Raw genomic sequence first — 21,615 nt, forward strand, 5'->3', positions numbered from 1 at the left:
GCAAGCGGGTGGCTTAGAACCAGCAGCACACACACACTCAGTGTCACACACACACACACACACACACACACACACACACACACACACACACACACACACACACACACACACACACACACACACACACACACACACACACACACACACACACACACACACACACACACACACACACACACACACACACACACACACACACACACACACGCGCGCACACACACGCACACACACACTGACACACACGCACACACACACTGACACACACGCACACTCTCTCTCACACACACACACACACCCACACCACAAACATACTGGGCGAACACACCTCTTCTGGTCCTTCAGTACATTCACATTCTACTCATCCCTATCCTCATCTTTCTGACCTCTGACCCCTCTCACCTCGACATCATCTGCCCCCTAGCTTTGCCTGCGGATCTCCAGATCTCCCGTTGCAGGCCACTCATTGTTATTCCACAACCTGTGTTTCCCATACCCAATTGCCACAGCGTGAAGTTTCCAATTATAATTTTTGAAGCATGTTTTAAGAAATCTTCTTCAGGTTAAAGACGACAACAACAAAAAGACCTTGGGTTGATGCACGACCGTAATTATAGAGAGACACTCTGGGCGTGTTGCGCTCACTAGCCAATTACCAGCCTGGCTCAGTCTTTGTACTATGCCGTTGTGGTCCATGCTGCGGTTCTTCTGACCGTCCAGTGACCCGCTTTGCCAGGAGTCTGCAATGGAGAATGGCGTTTGATGCATGTGTCTTACACAGATGATTGGGTCAGTAACCACCAATCTAAAGGTGCGTTCACATCAAACGCGAAGGGGCGACACGATCCCATACAAAGTGAACGTAGAGACGCGATAGAAGGGTCTGGTGAGATTTGGTAATAATAATAAATGTAAAAAAAATGCTTTTTTCTTCCCATTGCTGCTCGATGATTCACTCGATGTTTGGCGAGGATGCTCTCAAATTCCAGAACATGTTTTTTATTTGAGATGATAGAAAAGATCGCCTGTTTTACCAAGCGTTGCAACCACTGTCGCCCTAATGTGCAGACGTGTCATCTGCAGGTCTTACTTTTTAACCAGAGCTATTAATGCAAGTTGCACCAGCCTTTATTTTTTCACCTTACTGTGTGCATCACTTTCAGCCATTTCTGCATTTTGCAAACAAAGCAGTATCGACCCTCAAGTTAAACAGCCAAACTTCTTCTTCTCCATGGCAGACAAGGCACAGGGTAGTGCATGGCTGCCTCCCACTGGCCTAGTTACTGTGAGGGCTAAACCGTTCAGCATGTTACAGTCCGTCCTTACTGAGGCGACGTCAAACCGAGGTCCTGACTCACTGAGGTCATAAAAGATCCCTTATCCACTTATCACAAAGAGTAGGGGTTTCCCTGGTGTCCTGGCTATAACTGCCCAACTAGGCTCATTCAATCCGGTCCCCTAATCATCCTCCTGTATAATTGGCCGACTCATTAATTCCCTCACTCTCCACCTCAAGCTGGTGTGTGGCGGTCTGGGGCATATTGGCTGCCGTGCATCACCCAAGTGGCTGCTACACACTGGTGGTGGTGAGTGAGGTCCCCCCCTTCAGTGTAAAGCGTCTTTGAGTGAGTGAAAAGCGCCATATAAAAATAAAGTCCTCCTTCATCTTCTTCTACAGTCAGAATCCACACCATAGAGAAAAATCACAACGGTGTACTTTCTTTACCGTCCGTCCAACCATAATCCATTTTTCTAGTTACTATTCAGTCATTTAGCGTATACTTTTATCGAAAAGGGAATTTCTATTAATTTAGATATGGTTCATAGGAGCATGTAGGGGTCAAGCATCTTCTGCTATGGACATTAGGGATCCAACCCAGTAGCTTACAGTGAGGGGTGCAACATCATTATCCAGTGCACTGTCCTGCCCCCTTAACTGTCAATCTTGCTGACACCCGCGTACCGTATCTCACCAAGGTCGTGGAAGACATCTCTGCGTTTACCTGATTTAGAATCCGTTTTTCCATCAAGACTAAGCACACTGGGGGAAAGAAAAATGTTGTAGACATCAACAAACTCGCACTGCCCTGGGATTAGAAAGGCAGAGGGGTTTAACCAAGGTGATATCCAAATGGCTTTTCGGGAAAAACTAGCTACAGGTCATGTGACAGGTCAAGTGAATGACCTAATAGTGGATTTGCCAAAATTCTTTATCTATACTTTATATTTGTAGATGAAAATTGATATTTGAAACTCTGCAAAAGTACGACTTAGGATGTGCGGTTTGTACAAGATAAAAATATGTCTTGATCAAAAAGTTATCCTGTGTGCCTTTCACAATGAAATGTTGACCTTAAATCCATCCATACCGGACGTGTACTTCCTGTATATTTTTCTGGATTTATTTTATTATGTAATGTCCTTTGCATCATACAGAGGGACCTAATAAGTAATTTCGTAGCTGTCATTGGCAGCAACTCATTGAAAGCTTTGATGTATAATAAATGAGTTGGAGGAGGGCACGCCATACAGTACGACAGTGAGCTGTCGCATACCAGCGGGGCTAAATTTAGACTCAATGCAGGAACAAAGAGTCAAAGTCAAATCCACCATGGAATAAAGTGATTGATTATTGGTTTCCTTTACCTGAAGAGATGATCCTGGTTAAACTATATACTGGAAGATGCTCACACTGTTGCCTAAACTTTAATACATTTCAGTTAGCTTAATGGCAGTTGATCAATGGTTCTATTGGTAACATGGATCAGTGCATGCATATTTTCTATCGCAAACATTTCCAACTAGAATGTGGCCTTGGAATAGATCTGTGCGGTCATCCTTCCTCTAAGTCAGCTTCACTGGAGAGCTATGTATGTATCACGATGAAGGAAATAAATCCACCAAGTCATTCATGCATCGTCCTCTGAATGTTTGTCATGTCACCTTCTCTCCCCACTCGTCAAGTACACTTTTAGCACCTTCCATCGCCCAAACGCACACACACACACAGAGACACACACACACACACTCACACACACTATCCCCTACCATCACTTTGCAGCAACGGCAGAGTGCATCGACTTGAGCTTATTCCTTCGGGAGAGGAGATGGAGCAAAGCCAGGCCAAACATTCACAGCGGTGTTTGGAACGAAGCGGACGTCATCGGACTGTGTGCCTATTTAGTCTCCGTCATGGTGGGATGAAACGGAGCAGACAGTCGCCTCAGACTTAAAGAGGAGACCGGAGCAGGAACCAGGAGCCCGTCCCACGTGGATCACCAGAGGGCAGGGAGTAAGGGGGCCGTGTGTGTGTGTGTGTGTGTGTGTGTGTGTGTGTGTGTGTGTGTGTGTGTGTGTGTGTGTGTGTGTGTGTGTGTGTGTGTGTGTGTGTGTGTGTGTACTATAATTTTCCCTCTGTGTGAAGTGTGTCTAGGGAAGGGACTTTTAGCGGTGTGTGTGTGTGTGTGTGTGTGTGTGTGTGTGTTGGCCTCTAATTAGGGTGAATGTGTGGTTGTGAACCGTTGTTAACGAGTCCCCTGTTTACTTTGGTTGAATCCCACAGTGTGTGTGTGTGTGTGTGTGTGTGTGTGTGTGTGCGCGTGCGCGTTAGTCATACGTCTCCCTGTCTCGGGGAGGCCCGTGGTGTGATGTGTGAGGTCATCCAACAAACATGTCTCTAATTCTTTCTCTCCGTCTCTCTCATAGCATCCGATTTTTCCACCAGCCTTTACCCAGATGCCAAATTTACTAGCGTTGTACTCTGCCCTATGCCCTATGATGCAAAATATTTTTTTATATGAACCACCCTGCAGACACTCTGTTGCATGCCATGGGGCAAATGTGGAAAGCAGGAGGTTTATCCGCTTAGGGGAGACCATTGTCTGCCCTGTGACTCTCTGATTTAGCATGCAGGCTCTGGGAGCCATGGAGCCGGCTCACAAAAGGCTTTCTCTAAAATATTCCAAGTGCGGGAAAAAGGAACCTGAAGAGAAACGGGGATGGGATTTTCACTAATGGAAAGACACGTGACTGATCTCTCTCGCTCTCGCTCACTTGCTCTCTCTCTATTCTCTCTCTCTCTCTCCCCGTCTCTTGCTCTCTCTAGTCCTCTCTCATTTCCTTGCTCTCATTTCAAAAGCAGCTTATTCCCTTGGGAGGGAAGAAAAGCTTGGCCATACATTCATCAGTGTTTGGAACGGAGTCAACATAATTAAGACTCGATCAGCGTTCCAACCTCTGTGTACGTTCCCTGTAGTTTGCATGAGAAGGCACCCCAGCCATCCTGTATGTGAGCTCCTCTACCGCTCGGGGTAGACAGAAATGATGATCCGGGGGGCTGGTGGAGTTTTTACCCAGCCGTATATAAATGGGCTGGTTAGGGAGCAGGTGAACAGAACACCTTCACGTGTCTCCATCTATTTGCCTGCAGCCCCTGACTTCCAATTAGTGTTCAATCCGACTGCTGGGTGGAACTTGTGGCGTCAAGGGCATCTTCTTTCTCCAGATATTCTACAGGGGGTAGCTTACATCTAGACTGGGATTCAACCCGAGCTAACATCGATTAGACTTGGGTAGGTGTAGGCGTAGGTGGGGAAAACTTTTGGCTCGCTGTGGTGGGATGCCGAAACGTGACCCGCGGCAAATATTTGCTCATTACTTGGAGTGCGGGGTAGAATTAAGGCCCTGGGGATGACTATGGAATGAGATACCTTGTTAAATATTTGAAACCCTAAACATAACTTGTGTACAAAAGATAATCAGTGTAAGAAGAGTCATTAATACAACCTTGCTACACAAATGTGAATAAATGCTGTCGGTACAAACAACACTGTTTTAAATGTTTTTTTCTTGTGTTGAGAAAAAAGTTGAGGCCTCTACCGGTGGTAACCATGGTAACAGGATTGCTCGAGGGGACAGAGTTAACAGGTTTTGTGACTGATCACTACAATGTCTTCCTGAAACTTTTATATTGTCTTGTGAGAGTGGATGACAGTGGAGCGGCTGATTAGGTGATGGTTCTCGTGACGATGTTGTGACCTTGAGCATTGTCTCCTGAAGAACAGCGATGACATGATCGGATCTGGATTAAGCTATCGTTTGCCAGCGCGAGGAAACGGGTGACCGAGTCATTCTGTAAGTGTCTAGTGACTAGTGTGGATAAACCAGCCTTCACAACATCGACCTCTCCATCTTCGCCCAGTGAAAGCAGTCGTGGTTTGAACGGCTAACTGCAAACGCGTTTTTTCCCCTTCCTCATGGCGATTGTTAGAGGATGCTCTTGCAGATTCTGTGTGAAGCCCACAGACCAGTATCCCACTAGCAGAGACCCCCTGCGGGGCCTGTCGTGATGAATAAAGAGGTGTCAGGACACAGCTGTAACCGTGCCGAATCATGCTCGGCGTTGACCATGAATAATTGACGAGTCATTGCTCGTCATAGCGATCGCCCCCCCCCCCCCACCCCCGCGGCTGTGCTGGCGACGGGTCTTGCTGGGTTTTGAATGGCAGCGGGTCGAGCATGTGCACGGGGGAAGTAACAGGCGGCGCTGTGTGGGTCACAGAGGGCGAGCCCGGGACACAAACGGGCGTGACACACACCGTGTACTGCCTGATGGGTCCGGGGCCGCGACCCCAGGCCCTGCCAACGAACCGTACGACCTTACAAGACAACCATGTGGTCCCCATCAGGTTGATCCATGTGAAGTGTGTCGAGGAGAAGGACTTTCAGCTGTGTGTGTGTGTGTGTGTGTGTGTGTGTGTGTGTGTGTGTGTGTGTGTGTGTGTGTGTGTGTGTGTGTGTGTGTGTGTGTGTGTGTGTGTGTGTGTGTGTGTGTGTGTGTGCCTCTCATTAGGCTGCATGTGTTGTTGTGAACAGGCGGGCTTGCATGTTAACGAGACCCCTGTTTACTTGGGTTGATCCCACTGCCTGTGTGTGTGTGTTAGGGCTGGGCGATTAATCGAATTTTGATCGCGATTTCGATTTTAGCGTCAAATGATCACATAATTAAAATAATCGATTTTTTCGAATGTTTTATAGAAAGGGCAGAACAGCTGGATACACATCTGTTTATAATTTTAGACTGGAACATTCTTTTTGACCATTTGTGTATTTTTTTAAGGCGAAATTTCAAAGTTCTCAGTTATAAAGAAAATAATCTGAGAGACATGCTGAATAAATACAACATGATTACAAACTCAAAAAGAATCGTTGGAATAATCGTGACTTCAATATTGACCAAAATAATCGTGATTATGATTTTTCCCATAATCAAGCAGCCCTAGTGTGTGTGTGTTAGACATACGGTTATACGGCTCCCTGTGTTCTTCACATTATATATATTTTTACTACTACTACTCCTATTGTGAATACGGATATATTTTCGGTATATTTATTGCAGATCAGTTTTCTTATTCTTATTACTGTGCTGTACTTAATCTTTTGACACCCTCTTTTCCTGTCAGGGATGCATCTTATCTTGCGTTATGATCTCAGATGGTGTATCCGCCAACCAAATCTTCATCATTATCATACCTGGGAGGTATGATATACACCCAGTGTTTCCCTATCGATGCGGATGTTGAAACACGGCCACAATCACTTTGGCATAGAGTTTCAAACAGCCATAGTGCCACTGTTCCATAGTGGTAGTGGGGGGCACTGTTGTCATGGAGACAAGAGAATGGTAGAACACAATGCAAGAACGCTGAACTTGATAGTGTGCGTGTGCTTGTGCGTGTGCTTGTGTGTGTGTGTGTGCGCGCGCGTGTGTGTGTGTGCGCGCGCGTGTGTGCACACAAGCACGCACACACTAAGATTCAGATATGATCTTCCAGTAAAGGTTCCCATTTCTGTTGGGACCTTTTTGGTGGATTCCACCGTCATCCCCATAATAAAAAAGTAATTCAGTGCAACATTCAATACGTTGTGAAGAATACTGCTGTGCTTTAGAAAAAAAGATCAGAAGAAACCTGTCAAAGTCGGGGGGCCTCAAAATGTGAAGGGAGAAAATGGTTTTTCCATTCCAATTCCAGTAAATGTTTTATCATTGAGATGGGTAGCACCAGTCGATGTGGAAGTTACACCAAAGTTTTAAATCCCAAAATTCAGAGCTGGCTGAATACTGAGGGAGGCTTAAACAATAGTCTCTGGTTTCAACCAAGGCCAAAACCCATGGGCCTTGTTCACCTAGCAGCCTTCATGGTACTAAACGCTTGCATCGCTTTAAGAGGCTGGAATTGTCTGACCACTTTGCATTCCGATCCGTCTGGGATGATTATGAAGAACAAGAACCTGTATCTATCTCCTCCTAACTCGGATTCCACCTCCGTTCTCAAGTGGGACTCCCACCTGCAGCCTTAGAGAATGTGATTGGCTCTGATGTTCTGCTTCTCTTGGAGCTTATCTACATTTTGATAGGCTATTAGCCGTTCAATGCAATTCAATGTTCAAGGGAATAGCTTATTTCTTATCTTTATTTGTCTGAGTGCTTCTTCGATTCTCCCATTTATTTCAAGTGATTGGACTCCCTATGGACGAGATTGTCTATCGATAAGGTTTGGATGCGGATGGATATGTCTTTATCTAGATGGTTGTCAGATTGACTCTTTAAGTTTATGGTATCACGAGCCGGTTCTTCTAATGGGGATAAATACCAGGCCAGATGGGTCTGCACGATTTACTCAAAGAAAGTAACGTGAAACTAATTGTACCCAGCCCTACCCTGATGCTTCTGATATCTTCACATCACCTCTCAATCAAGTCAAAATTGGATAGTAATCCAAACATTAACAAAAGGGTCACAAAAAGAAACAAAACTAATTGAAAATTCAAATAATGAAATAAAATAATACAATTAAAATAATATTTTGAAAAACAATAATGACCCCGAAATTGAAAAAAAGATTCTTATTTTTTCAGAGCATTCAGTTTCATTCATTAGTGAAATTGTATCTTACATTACATTATATTACATTTATTTAGCTCACGTATTTGTTCAAAGCAACAATAGATGCCTTCAACCATGAAGATAAACCCCAAAAAGTGCAAGAATTAGAGGGCATAAAATCAATGAAGTCAACTTCAGCCTCGGATATTCCTGAAGACGAAGCCACAGTGCAGTCTGAATCATGGTCCAATCAAACAGGAAGTAAACAGACCAGCCGACCACCGCCAACCGCCCCTTTGATGCTCCCGAGACAAACTCCTGGGGCCCACTTTCAAACATAACCACCACACAGCAACAAAGTAAACAGCATAGATGTTGTGTTGTTTCAAACCCCACCAGTTATTGTCTGGTGTTAAAATGAAAATGGCACTGAGGCACTCCGATAAAGGCGGGGTTGGCGCGGAGTGTGTGCAGGTTCAAGGTGCCGGACTGTTATTATGCTGGGAGAGCACAAACCTTGTGTGGCTGCCTGCACGCAACTGCACCTTTCCGTCCAGACGGCGTAAATGGCACCGTGCATCACTGGGACTTCCATTAGAGACAGGAGGTGACTGCTCACACCGGCCTTTTTGGAGCCAGCTGCTTCTGCTGCGGTTGTTGTTGTTATTTTGATGAAATGGATGTTATTCTGCCGTGTTTTTGGGTTCACCTAGGGGGCCTGTGTGTGTCTGAAACTATGAGTGGTGTGGTTGAGTATAGGGGAACTCTGATGATGTCAGGCACAGAGTCAGACTAAAACGATGATTGTCCACTGATTGACTTCACACATTTTAAAGGGACAGTGAACCAAAAATCGTTATTGTTGGTTTTTAAACATGGTATATATGATCTTCAACATAGTAATCTATGCCATTTCATGCCATCTCATTGTTACTAACGAGGAAGGAGGTGTAAAATCAAATGTCTTTGCCCATCTCTTTAAAATGCATCCTTTATGCTACCTGGGTGAAGTGGTCATAGTTTCCCAATATTCTAGAAGGTTCTCCCCTCCTGACTCACCAATACGGACGCCAGGTCTACACTACCTCGTCTCTTTCCTTTGCGGTCACCTATGTTGTGTGTCAGTCAGTGCGACTGGAATAGGGAACTGATGTTTGACCAACCCAACCCTGGTGGCTCAGTGAATGATTGATGGATTTATCACATTGAGTCATTTGGTGTGTGCGTGTGTGCGTGCGTGCGTGCGGGCATGTGTTGCGTGCGTGCCAAATGGAGCGAGACTCAAAAGGCCTGCTAAGCCTAGCAGTATTAGTATCAGGCTAATCCACCGTTGTCCACCCCACAGGCACGCGATGGGGGACACTGCTAACAACAGATGCACCGCAGTCACCTTTGGAATCAATAACCACCAACAGTAATAAAGAGACTGCATTACATCTGGCCTCTCTGGTACCCAGCACCAGATGAGCAGCGCCCGCGGTTCACGGATTTGATCCTTCTGTGCTCATCTTTTTCGACGGATCTTGTTGACGGAGCTTATTGGCTCATTACACCCCACCGTCCCTCCCCCCCCCCCTCTCCCCTCCTCTCCCTCGCCCGAGGCCTCATGAGATGACTATTGCTATTTTTATCCCAGGCATCCGCCTTTAATGAATATTAATGTAGGGCTGCTTTTTAAGATATGATCCCCAAACCCAAGGAAGCTATGTGCTATTTTTGAATAGGCGCGTGCGTGTGTGCGTGTGTCTGTGTGGCTAACAATGGGCGAGTTACAAAGACCTGGCGGTAAAGAGAAGACCACTCCTCGTGGGGTAAACCAGGGGATGCCTTGATAATTATAAGCCACGGCAAGCTCATGCATAATATGTATCGATCTCATTGATTTCATCAGACACCCTCCAAGTGGGGTGACGATGAATGCACTCTTCAGAGCAAACACAGTGCTACCACGATATTGTCAAACCCGCGTCGGTCGGAGGTGATGTTTGTACCATCACACCGGGCCCCGGTGTCTCTGTTCCAGGACAGCAGCGTCTCTGTCCCGGGCGACAGGAACGCTTGCAACACAACGCCTTGGCCCAACGTGCCATCAGATCTGATCTGTGGTCCGGAGCGCATCGCGGGGAACAATGACACTCTTTGAGCAAGTGCAGCGTCGCCTTCGGCAAAATAACTTAACACCCTCTTCTGTTTCTTTTGCTTCTTGTTCTGATCCCCCCCCACACCCCACCTCCCTCTCTTTCCCTCCTGTGAATCTCTGTGTTTGTTATGATTCACTCTCTGTAGGTCAGAGACGAAGGCACACCGCAGGAGCTAGAGCAGCAACTGGTGTCTGCTGGGAGCTCCTTCCGTCTGTACCTCCTGATTCATCGCACCGTGAGTTCAGCCCTACTCTTTCTTAGCGTGTGTGCGTGTGTGTGTGTTAACCAATCATAGTCAGTTAACAACACAACTGCAATGACTCGCGTGTCTAGGGTGCTTTTTTCAAAGCTGATGTTATGTAGAGCGTGTCCACATGATGAGAAACCAAATCAAACCGGGTTATTAATTATTATATTCGTTTTTTCAGTTCAAGGCATACACTTTTGGAACACACACACCTACACACACACACAAACACACACCTACACACACCTACACACACCTACACACCTACACACACACACACACACACACACACACACACACACACACACACACACACACACACACACAGCACACTGAGCAGAATGTTCACGGATCTATCTTTAACAGTCTTTCATTTTCTCCTCTTACGCAATCTGACAGCTTCGCAATTAACCCAAAGTTGGCAGTAGACTTCTAGTGTGTGTGTGTGTGTGTGTGTGTGTGTGTGTGTGTGTGTGTGTGTGTGTGTGTGTGTGTGTGTGTGTGTGTGTGTGTGTGTGTGTGTGTGTGTGTGTGTGTGTGTGTGTGTGTGTGTGAATTCAGTCAAAGAAAAGATGGAAACCTAAGCTCTGAAATCATATTAGTTGATCATAGTGGGCCATGCCTTGCTAGACACTTGACGGATGGGTGGATGGATAGATAATCCATCATTGTTCAATCCAAATTTGCTTCATAGTTATTGCACTGGTCTGCTGACAAGACCCGTCCAGCTGTAACGTTATTTTTCTTTCTATTTCTAATCACATAATTTGAATTTTTCTGTGGTCTATGATGTAATCATAATCCTGATTTGACTGACTTGCTCAATGGGACTTATTCACCTAGGGAGAACTTGGTTGTTAAATCTAGCTAGGTGGGGGAACTTTACTGAATGCTGCTAGCGTTTAAAGCTAAGATGGCCACTTGGTGAATCTGAATATATGGCTCTCTGAAACGAAGGGAAGAGCTACAATTTGTGTTGGTCAATCTCAGCAGTGTCTGGTCCTGCACAGGTGTGTGTGTCTGTCTGTCTGTCTGTCTGTCTGTCTGTCTGTCTGTCTGTCTGTCTGTCTGTCTGTCTGTCTGTCTGTCTGTCTGTCTGTCTGTGTGTCTCTGCATGCTTGTGTGCTTGCTTGTGTGTGTGTCTGCGCACGTGTGTGTGTGTGTGTGTGTGTACGCGCACACACACGAGCGTACATTGGAAAGGATGTAGGAAACAGAACCCATGCTATAGTTTCGCTCAACCTTTGTACAGCCAGAGACAAAAAGCGTTCCTTTTCCTCCTCAACCTGGGCTTCCCCCCTGGCCGTGTTTTGTCTGCGGAGGTGCGCTCCTTCCGGCTCCGGACCCAGGGCCTGCTGCGTGGCCTAGGCCTCTGTCCTTGGACCAGGACACTGTGGTTCTGTTTGGGTTTCTCCTGTCTGCAGACTTGTTGTCTCCAATTGTCTTTCTGCTCCTTATTGATGGTGGGAACACAGGGTCACTGTGTGTGTGTTGTGAATTCCTACTGGTTGTGTTTGACTCTGTGGCTATTTGTGGGGCTTTGCTTATTCACAGGAAGCCAGAGGGTTCATCTGTAGGGCTGTTGAGCTTATGATTCAGTCGTTAGTATTTAATCTTATTGAGTCATCGAGCTGAGGGTTTTGTTGACATGACTAACAGTGAATACGTGTAATTAGTCGACACATGGGATTGGGAGCAGGTAGGAGGTTTGTGATATGCGTACAGGTACAAATTTGAACAGTCCTTTCTGGCTGGGAGTTGACCACTCTTGTAACTCCACTATTCTGGACCGTATTATCTGGGTAAAGGAGGGACCTTTCCCGGTGGGGATGAAAGCACCACAGCATTCATGTCTAGGCATATGCAAATTGTTTACATAAAGTAGCAATAACTTTGATGATCATAAATGGGCCAGGGCCCATGCAGAGAGCAGCAGCGTTTTCACCTCTAGCGCCTGCTGAAATTCTCTCTCTGTTGTTTCACCTTTTTTTTTTTTTGGGGTAGCGTTGATTTAATTATACCCGCCGCCAGGATCAATTTCACACGCGTGTAGCTCAGCGAGCGTGGAGGAGGAGGAGGAGGAGGAGGAGGGGGAAGGAGAGGGGCGGAGTAGTAGGAGTTGAAGAGAGGGGGATGAGAAGGAGGGAGGAGGTGAAGGAAAGAGGAGGAGGAGAAGGAGAGGCAGGAGAAGGAAGGGGGAGGAGGAGGAGGAGGAGGGGGAAGGAGAGGGGACGAGTAGAAGGAGTTGAAGAGAGGGGGATGAGAAGGAGGGAGGAGGTGAAGGAAAGAGGAGGAGGAGGAGCAGAGGCAGGAGAAGGAATGGGGAGGAGGAGGAGGAGGGGGGGAAGGACAGGGGCGGAGTAGTAGGAGTTGAAGAGAGGGGGAAGAGAAGGAGGGCGAAGGAGAGGCAGGGGAAGGAGAGGGGAGGAGGAGGAGAAGAGAGGGGAAGGAGAGGCAGGAGAAGGAGAGGGGAGGAGGGGGAGAAGAGGTAGAATGGAGAGGTGGAAGAAGGTAGAGTGAATCATGGATCCGCTCCGGGGCAGCAATGCTGAAGTTTGGCGTCGCGGACGGTAAGGAAGAGGAAAGGCGGAGGAAAATGGGAGAGGCGGCAAGGAGGGAGGAATAGGAGGGGAGATGAGGAGGAGGAGGAGTGCAACGAGAAGCGGTTATCCAGATACAATGTGCTGCTCCTGACTTTGTTTTAACCACAAAGCGCTGTTGGAAGATGGAGTCAGCTCTTTCACGTCCCACCTGTGCATCCCGACAGGAAGTAGCAGCCCGGTCGCCCTTCCTGTCGTCTCCGCTTCCCACTTCCCATACTTCTCTGTATCGATCGCTTCGGCTGCGATCGTTTTGTTTGTTTTGCTCTCGGCTGTTTGGAGTGAGTGAGAGAGAGAGAGTGTGTGTGTGTGTGTGTGTGTGTGTGTGTGTGTGTGTGTGTGTGTGTGTGTGTGTGTGTGTGTGTGTGTGTGTGTGTGTGTGTGTGTGTGTGTGTGTGTGTGTGTGTGTGTGTGTGTGTGTGGGGTCACATGGTCGATTGCTGGCGGCATCTCTTCGGACCCCCTTCCCCGACGAACCTCTTTACCGTCACTTCTCAACCCTCCGCGACCGGCCGTGCCAGAAACAGCGGCCCCGTAGCCGTAGATGGTCACACTCTGGCGGATCACACCAAGTCCGCTGCGAGAGGCTTTCCTGGAAAGAGTCGCAGGGACTTTTTAAAAAGCTGGACGAAATCCTAACGTTTACTTTGGTCGTATTTAATAGTGCCTTATACGTGTGTTCTACAAAAGAGCCAGCATACTTAGTCAGACACACAAAATCAGAATGCTGGTCGCTTGCTGCAACCGTTGCTTTGCCACTGCTAGGATGGGAACTGTTCATTTGAGTGATTTCACACGCTACATTTTTTCTAGTCTACATGAAAGTGATTTAAAAACCCGTGTGTGTGTGTGTGTGTGTGTGTGTGTGTGTGTGTGTGTGTGTGTGTGTGTGTGTGTGTGTGTGTGTGTGTGTGTGTGTGTGTGTGTGTGTGTGTGTGTGTGTGTGTGTGTGTGTGTGTGTGTGTGTGTGTGTGTGCGCGAGCTTAAGGCCGCCAGTCCTTCCCCTATAGAATCAGTTGGTGGTAGATGCTGGTCTCCAGAATAAACTAGGGCATGTTTCACCAAGAGCTTTCGTTCTGTCTTGAAGCTTACTTATCCTATATATTTGCCCACGTGCTCCTCAGTAAAGCTTACAGAGGTCTATGGAAGGAGTTTATTATCCAGTTCTAGTGTATGCAAACCTATATACTGCAACATTATCTAGATGTGTGACAATTCTTCTTCTTATCGTGTCTTTGAAGCGGGTTGGTTATATGATGTTTCCCATTTATTTTTTCCCCATTTCTTTTGGATTTGTGTTGAACACTGCAAGATCATTTGAGCTGCACTGGTTGGGTAGTAGGGGGCAGACAAGGCAGTGCTGCATTGTATGGTCCTCTACTCCACGTTCACAAGTGGTTTTGTGAGTGTGTGACGATGACTTTGATTCTAATAGTATGTTCTTTTCTTTTTTTATTATTTTACTATTAGAGTCATTGAGCAGATGCTTTTAGCCAGAGGTGTGTGTGTGTGTGTGTGTGTGTGTGTGTGTGTGTGTGTGTGTGTGTGTGTGTGTGTGTGTGTGTGTGTGTGTGTGTGTGTGTGTGTGTGTGTGTGTGTGTGTGTGTGTGTGTGTGTGTGTGTATCCCCCTTTTGCTGAGGAGGTGCCAAACCGCAGAAGTGGTGAAACAGTAAATCTAACACATTCTAGATCTTTCTCTACGTTCGTCACCAGGATTGCTCCTGGCAACTAGTTCCTTCCTCAAAGTTATTGACCAAGACATTTGGACCACCCCCCACCCCCCCCCATACTTCTGACCTCACTCTCATGGCGTCAATGAGGTCATAGAAGCCCTCCCGTGGAGACCTTGTACGGTCAACACTCGTCTAGATCCTCGATGGAGAAACTCAAGTGGCAAGAGTGTAAAAAAGGACCTCAGTTAACCTCAGGGTAGGTTTCAGGGTCCCACCGCCTGGTAGGTTTCAGGGTCCCCCCGGTCTGATAGGTTCCAGGGTACCCCCCGTCTGTTTTCACTCAGAGACCCTCACAAACGTGGCCCCAGTGGGCGTTGACGTTGCCATGGTTAATCCACACCGGGTTGGATCAAATTTAAGTTGTTGAGTGTGGATTTACAGATGGTATATAATTGTCACCTTTATGGATATTTATGAATTCAATTGTTCCTCAAGTTAGAAATGATGTGGGTCATCTGTCACTGCCACTTACTGCTACCTCCCTAGTCAGAGACCAGGGGTCAATCCTTCTGGAAGCACAGGGGTGTTTGAATTAGTTTGAATGTTCGGCGGCTCCGCCGGTCAATGCTCTGTGTGGCCCGAATCTGTTTCCAATATGGCATTAGGGCTTTTATTGGGGGAGGATTTGTGTATGCTGACAGGTTTATGGTAGAAACCTAAAAATGCAATTTGAGAGCCCTCATGCAAAGATCATCATAAAGTCACAGTAATGTTGATTGTCTCCCTCACCATCTTCGATTTAAAGACATTTCTTTAGTAGGGCGATGATTCATAATGAGTTTCCTTCCCTGTAGTGTGGCCGTTTAAAGCTAAGAGGAGATAGCATTTATGCTCCCAGATGATATCTTGTAGTAGTAAGTCGTAACAGGGTCCCTAATTTCTGCATTTCTATCTTCTGTATGGATTCCCCAGCTGACCAGATGGCCACTTATGCCCTTATGGTAGTTTTCCCTGTAAAATTGCAACATTTCTCTATTTTGAATGAAGCATGTCATGTTCAAGTCGTGCGAGATGAAAGGAATATAATATCCAATGAAGAAAGACTGCAGAGAATCGATGACATGGTTAACTTTAAAGACGGAACATTTTCCTGAGGTGGGGGCATTAAAAGATGCACGTTTTGTGAGTGAGGGCCTAGAAATAGCCCATAATAACAAACATCAAACAACATCCCATAGGAAAAAAAGCCAACGTCTCTGCATTTAATAGAAAAAAAAGCTTCATCGCATACTTTCCCAGTGGTGTGTGCATGTGTGTGTATTTGTGCGCGCATGTGTGTTGTTATTCTCGTGTCTGTGTTTATGTGTACATGTCTGCTGTGTGTATGTGTGTGTCTCCTGGGTATGTGGTTGTGGGGGCGGGGGCGGGATCTTTGCAGGCTCCTTCCCAGTCCTGATTGGTCCTTCCCGGTGTCACCTCTCAGAGTGATTGTGCAATCCACCACTCTGGAATGCAAACTTGCTGTCCTTCTTTTTTTTTTTTTTCTGTTTGTCATGTTTGTTTTTTTTATACTGTCACTGCTACGGCGTCGAATGGAAATTGTGCCTTACAGTAACATCACATGGATGAAAGAAACAACAGCGTATTCGGGTCCCTCTAACTGAAACTCTGCTGTGTGAATTCTCTGAGTCTCTTCTTTCTGTTATTTATGCTACTATTATTTATTAGGAAATGTCTACCCCTGTAATGTTTTTTCCTTCTCCGTATACGTCATACCTCTCTCTTGCTCTCGCTCTAAAACGTGTCCCTATCTCTTCCTCCACATCTGTTGTCTTTTTTTGCGCTCTGATAAACTTCCACTTCCTAACCCATTATCTTTTCATTTCTCCGGAGAAGATGATAGTTTCTGCAGTCGTGGAGCCTGGCGAGTGTTATGCAAGCGACTGTTTTGCCTGACGCCAAAGAATGTTCTGTTTGAGTGATTGATGGGGTTGGATGAGGGGGAGAATCGCAGAATAAGAGTTTAAATTGTCTCGGATTTAGACTCGGACAGCTGCTTAAAGATGCATCAAATAAAGGGCGCTTTTATTGTGACCGAACCCGTTGCTTCTTCTGCTTTGAAATGTTACCGACTTCAAATGACTAGGGAGAGGCAAAGAAATCAGAAGTATAAAGGCCCCCGTCCGATTAATGGAGTTGCTTCAGAGTAGTTGTTTTTATTGGACTAATCGTAGTAATTGCCGTGTCTGGGAGGCCTCTGGAATGCTTCTGGCCTTTAAAAACGATAGAGCTCTGCTGAAGAACTCCTTGAACTTCTGGCCATAGCCTAATTGGTCTGGAGGTTGATGATTGAAACTCAGCGTTGGGGAGAGTGCAGTGCGTTGAGGGTGTCCTTTATGGCTCCATACATTATTCGTAGGTAAAGTTTGAAGCACGGGACGAGGGGCCCGCTATTAATGAGGTTGTTTAGCTGACAGGTTAATCGCCGCTCTTCGTCAACGCCAGCGGTACAAAAGCCTTAATAGACGACTTTGAGTTTGCTCAGCGCCGACCAGAGACCTTAAAACAACTAGAGCTGGCCTAGAGGAGCCGGCTCTGTGTGTGTGTGTGTGTGTGTGTGTGTGTGTGTGTGTGTGTGTGTGTGTGTGTGTGTGTGTGTGTGTGTGTGTGTGTGTGTGTGTGTGTGTGTGTGTGTGTGTGTGTGTGTGTGTGTGTGTGTGTGTGTGTGTGTGTGTGTGTGTGTGTGTGTGTGTGCGTGTGTGTGTGTGTGTGGGGGCTGCACGCTCCCTTCTGCATGGTCGTGTTTACTCTGTGGTCTCTCTTGGTCCACATGTTGCTTATTGTGATGCTTATCGCACTTTATCCTTCTAATCCAATATTCTGAGTCACACACACGCCAACGCACAAACACACACACACACACACCTACACACAGTCACACACACACACACCTGCACACAGTCACACACGCACACACACAGTCACACACACACACACAGTCACACGCACACACACACACACACACACACACACACACCCGTCATATAATCGTTTGTATGAACGTAATTTCAATATTGACCATAATAATCGTGATTATGATTTTCCCATAATCGAGCAGCTCACACACACACACACACACACACAGTCACAGTCACACACACACAGACACACACAGACACACACACACACACACACACACACCCGTCATATAATCGTTTGAATGATCGGAATATCAATAATGACCATGATAATCGTGATTATGATTTTCCCATAATCGAGCAGCTCACACACACACACGCACACGCACACGCCCAGCCACTTAGAAGCGTGTGTCACATCACAGCTGATACAGTCCATTGCACTCTGCCGGCCTCTTGTATATCATCCATATTGATGACCCGTTGGCCAGCCCTCCGTGCATCCTAATCATGTGGGCGATGTGAAATGGCCCTGGATAAGTATGCTGGCTGTGATGAATGCCCTTTCTGTCCGCTTCTATTTTGGCTGGCTGGCCGTGGACCTCTCCAATGACTTGCAGAAATTGCAGTCGCATTCTTCTGTGGTTGGTGATCAATGTTTGGTATTTAGCATTAGGATGCATCAGTGGTTTCATTGACGAGGCTCGCAGTGGCTCACAGTCACTAAATGGACTCTCTCTTTCTCTGGCGGGTGGGACACATGTTTATTTATGCCTCGTTAGGTAGAATCGATCCGTGTCACCGATAAATGTTATTATAATATGTTGCATATTTTACCTATTCTAGGGATTCAAATCCCCTTTGGTTGGAGGCATGGCCATTGGCTGAACTCCATTATTGTCAAATCAATGTTTCAGTTCAGTGAAAGGCCATCATACTTAGAGTAATGGAGGTAGTATGGATCCACGATGAAACCATAGCATGCTGTCCCTCTCTATTGCGTAACGCTGTGTTGAACCTTTATGGACATAAAATGTTCTTCTAATGGTAAAGAAGGATAAGGCTACTTTGTAGTCACGGGTACTTGAGGAGTTTGAATCGGTTATTGTATTTTCCCACTGTTGCCTTAGTGCATAGTACATACATAGTCTCTCCTACGTTTGTCATTTCAGAGGTGAATGGATCTGTTTCCCTTTAACGTATTGGCCATTTAATGGCTTTAAATGTAATCCTGCTGGCCTCGCACCCGAAGATTAATAACCTGTGAACATCGGCAACATCCGAAACAATTCGCAAACCAAACGGGAGGTCTTGTGGGGGACATGGGCTCAGAGCGAATCCATTAACAACGATGGAGCGTCTGACGTTTGTGGACAGGTGTTCTATCTGAACCAATTCATCTCGGTGTTGTCTATAATTTATGGTGTGCTTTGGGTATGTTATGGAAACATTCCCGTACGAGCAGACCTTGAACGTGAGCTTGGCAGGGTGTTTTACTGCGGGGGGGAAAAGCGTTTTCCCAGAGACCGACAGCTTTTCGAAACAGCAACCACCTTTTCCCTTTTCAGTTTCCACGCGTTCATTCGATTTTCTCTCTCACTTTGAGGGATGTCACAACATTATGGCACTCAGACATGGAGGCAGAAGTACAGGACCCGTAGCAAAGCCTTACCCTTCACAGCACTACAGAGAACGGGTTGGTTCCCCAGCTGGTGACCGGGTTTGCTTTAAGAACGTCCATAGTGGTCCATATGGTCCATTATACAGCTATACAGCTCTAGAAGTATAATGCCTGGTTTTGTGGTAACAACAGGTACAGATGACTTGTCATTGTCAGATACGGAAAGCTGTCCAGTCCAGTCCCTTTTTTTTAATCCAATATCGTTCATGGACTCTGTTTTTCCCATTTTCGTCTCCATTATATCCACCTCAATTATTCTGTCCTTCTCTCGGCTTTGAGCCAAATGTAATGGCGTCCAGCCTAAGGGAGTTTACCAGATCTGTGTAATTGTGTAATGCACAGTAAATGCCAATGGAGCTCACCAGGTTTCTATAATGTACAGTAAACTGAGCTAACCAGGTCTCTATAATGTACAGTAAATGGAGCTCCCCAGATCTGTATAATGTTCAGTAAACTGAGCTCCCCAGATCTGTATAATGTTTAGTAAACTGAGCTCCCCAGATCTGTATAATGTTCAGTAAACTGAGCTCCCCAGATCTGTATAATGTTTAGTAAACTGAGCTCCCCAGATCTGTATAATGTACAGTAAACGGAGCTCAATAGATCTATATTTTTCAAGAAATGAATACCTGGCATGTGATGTGAAGTGTTGTTATTGTGTAGATTGTAGTTGCCGGAATCGGCAGGGACCTCACTAAACGATACTACAGCGATCGTGAGTGCCGCACCACATATATTGCGATTCAACAAATATTTCAACTGTGTAAAAAGTGTGATGTCGGCGTGATATACATTTTGCTTTGTGCGATTTGTATTAAGTGTGGTTTATGCATAGGTTTAACGCTGGTTCAGGTTTCACAGGACCTCATTGATTCTTCATTGAACGCTGTCAAACCGAACATAGTTGAATACTATGACTAACATAATGCGGATAAAGCAAAGGGCCTACATTTGGACCAGATTACATTGACGAGATTACATTGACCTTTCTTTTTTTTTTGTCAATTTAGCAAAATATTGTGGGATCAAATAATCGTTATACTAGCATGAATCAAATTGATTTAATGTGTATATATATATATGTGTGTATATATATGAGATTGTGGATCTGCTCCCAGATGATAGGAGATGATGAACTGGCGTGCCATGAATGTGCAGATTAGTTTTGGGTTGTTTTTGGAGGCTCGTTCAGCTGCCCATGAATCACTTTGTGATGGGCCACCTGTTAGCCTGGGTAACTCGGCACCAGCATCATTAGACATCTGATAAGCCTGATGTGCGAGCCAAACCCTGCCCCCACTGCCTTTTTAGATGTGACCATCAAAAATGTGGAAAAACTAGTTTCAGGGTTTAGCTCTGGTTGTACACAAGAGCATCGTTAAATATCCCCTTGCTGTAAAGGGGGTCGAGTTTTTCTAATCTACGGCAACCTATCAAGACGGACAGACAGAATCACGCATCTCCCAGCAGACATCTTGATACTCTGCTCTCCCTGTTTCAAGCTCAATTTAATGAACACGAAGTGTGTGTGTCTGTGTGTCTGTCTGTGTGTCTGTCTGTGTGTCTGTCTGTGTGTGTGTGTGTGTGCGTGTGCGTGTGCGCGGGGCACATGTGGTTCCAGGCTAGCTGAAACGTACTGGTTGATGAACACAAGCTGACATGCTCGTCTGCTGCTTATGACTGACTCCACATGCTATTTCATGCTCTCAGAGAGCACTTTCATAGGAGGAACATTACCATTTATATTGTCTTAATTGAAATGGTGTGTGGAGCTATAAAGTAATACTGACAGTGTGCTGCAGCTATTCTCAATATCATTGAAGAAGTATTTAGTCATTAATCATCATGCCTACAAAGTTATATTGATCCTTAATAAAGTTAGAGGAGAACGAAACCGTGCCAGCGAATAGTTCAATAATGGGAAAAATATCCATCAATCTTCCAGCGGAAGACAGGAATAGCAGTAACAGATGAATATCCGATACAGGATGCCCGTTTTCCTGAGCCACTGACCTGTCCTCCGCGGTCTCTGGGGCGACGTACAGCAGGTGTGGCGTTCAAACCCTCCCTGGCACAAGGGCATGTCGTCACCTGCCTCTTCACCCCCCCCCCCCCCCCCCTCCTGTGTGAAAGTCTATCTCTTACCTGACAGGTAACAGGTACACAGGTACTCAACCCCTGTGACCTCTCTCACACAGTGTGGGAGTTGCTAAGGCTGTTATAGAACATTCCGGTGCACCAGGCCTTTGTCTAAGGATTTTTTTTGCTTGGATGAAAACACGTTTCTTGGATTATTGTTTCATTCCTGCTATTCACGGTGGTATTGTGGTGGTTTGTGTGATGTTATTCACTCCTCTCACTCACACAGTGGGAGGAGTCGAAGGGGCCGGGTTAAAAAATGGAGTCACGCCACATCTGGAACTCTCGGAACGTTCTAGAACGATCCGGTTCATTGGAGACTGAAAAAAATAA

General features: G+C 46.1%; 1 protein-coding gene across 3 annotated transcripts in view; it reads left to right on the forward strand.

Annotated features, from left to right (window-relative positions):
• peak1 (pseudopodium-enriched atypical kinase 1) overlaps positions 1-21,615 on the forward strand; it is a 79,565-nt gene that overhangs the window by 28,303 nt on the left and 29,647 nt on the right. For 2 of the 3 annotated variants that reach the window (XM_060060310.1, XM_060060309.1), the window contains one exon: positions 10,169-10,258. The exons of the other annotated variant lie outside the window; for it this stretch is intronic. The gene's annotated coding sequence lies outside the window, so the exon portion shown is untranslated. The remainder of the gene's footprint in view (positions 1-10,168; positions 10,259-21,615) is intronic. 3 annotated transcript variants of the gene reach the window in all.

This window comes from Gadus macrocephalus, chromosome 9, assembly GCF_031168955.1.
Source record: "Gadus macrocephalus chromosome 9, ASM3116895v1".
Lineage (NCBI taxonomy): Eukaryota > Metazoa > Chordata > Actinopteri > Gadiformes > Gadidae > Gadus > Gadus macrocephalus.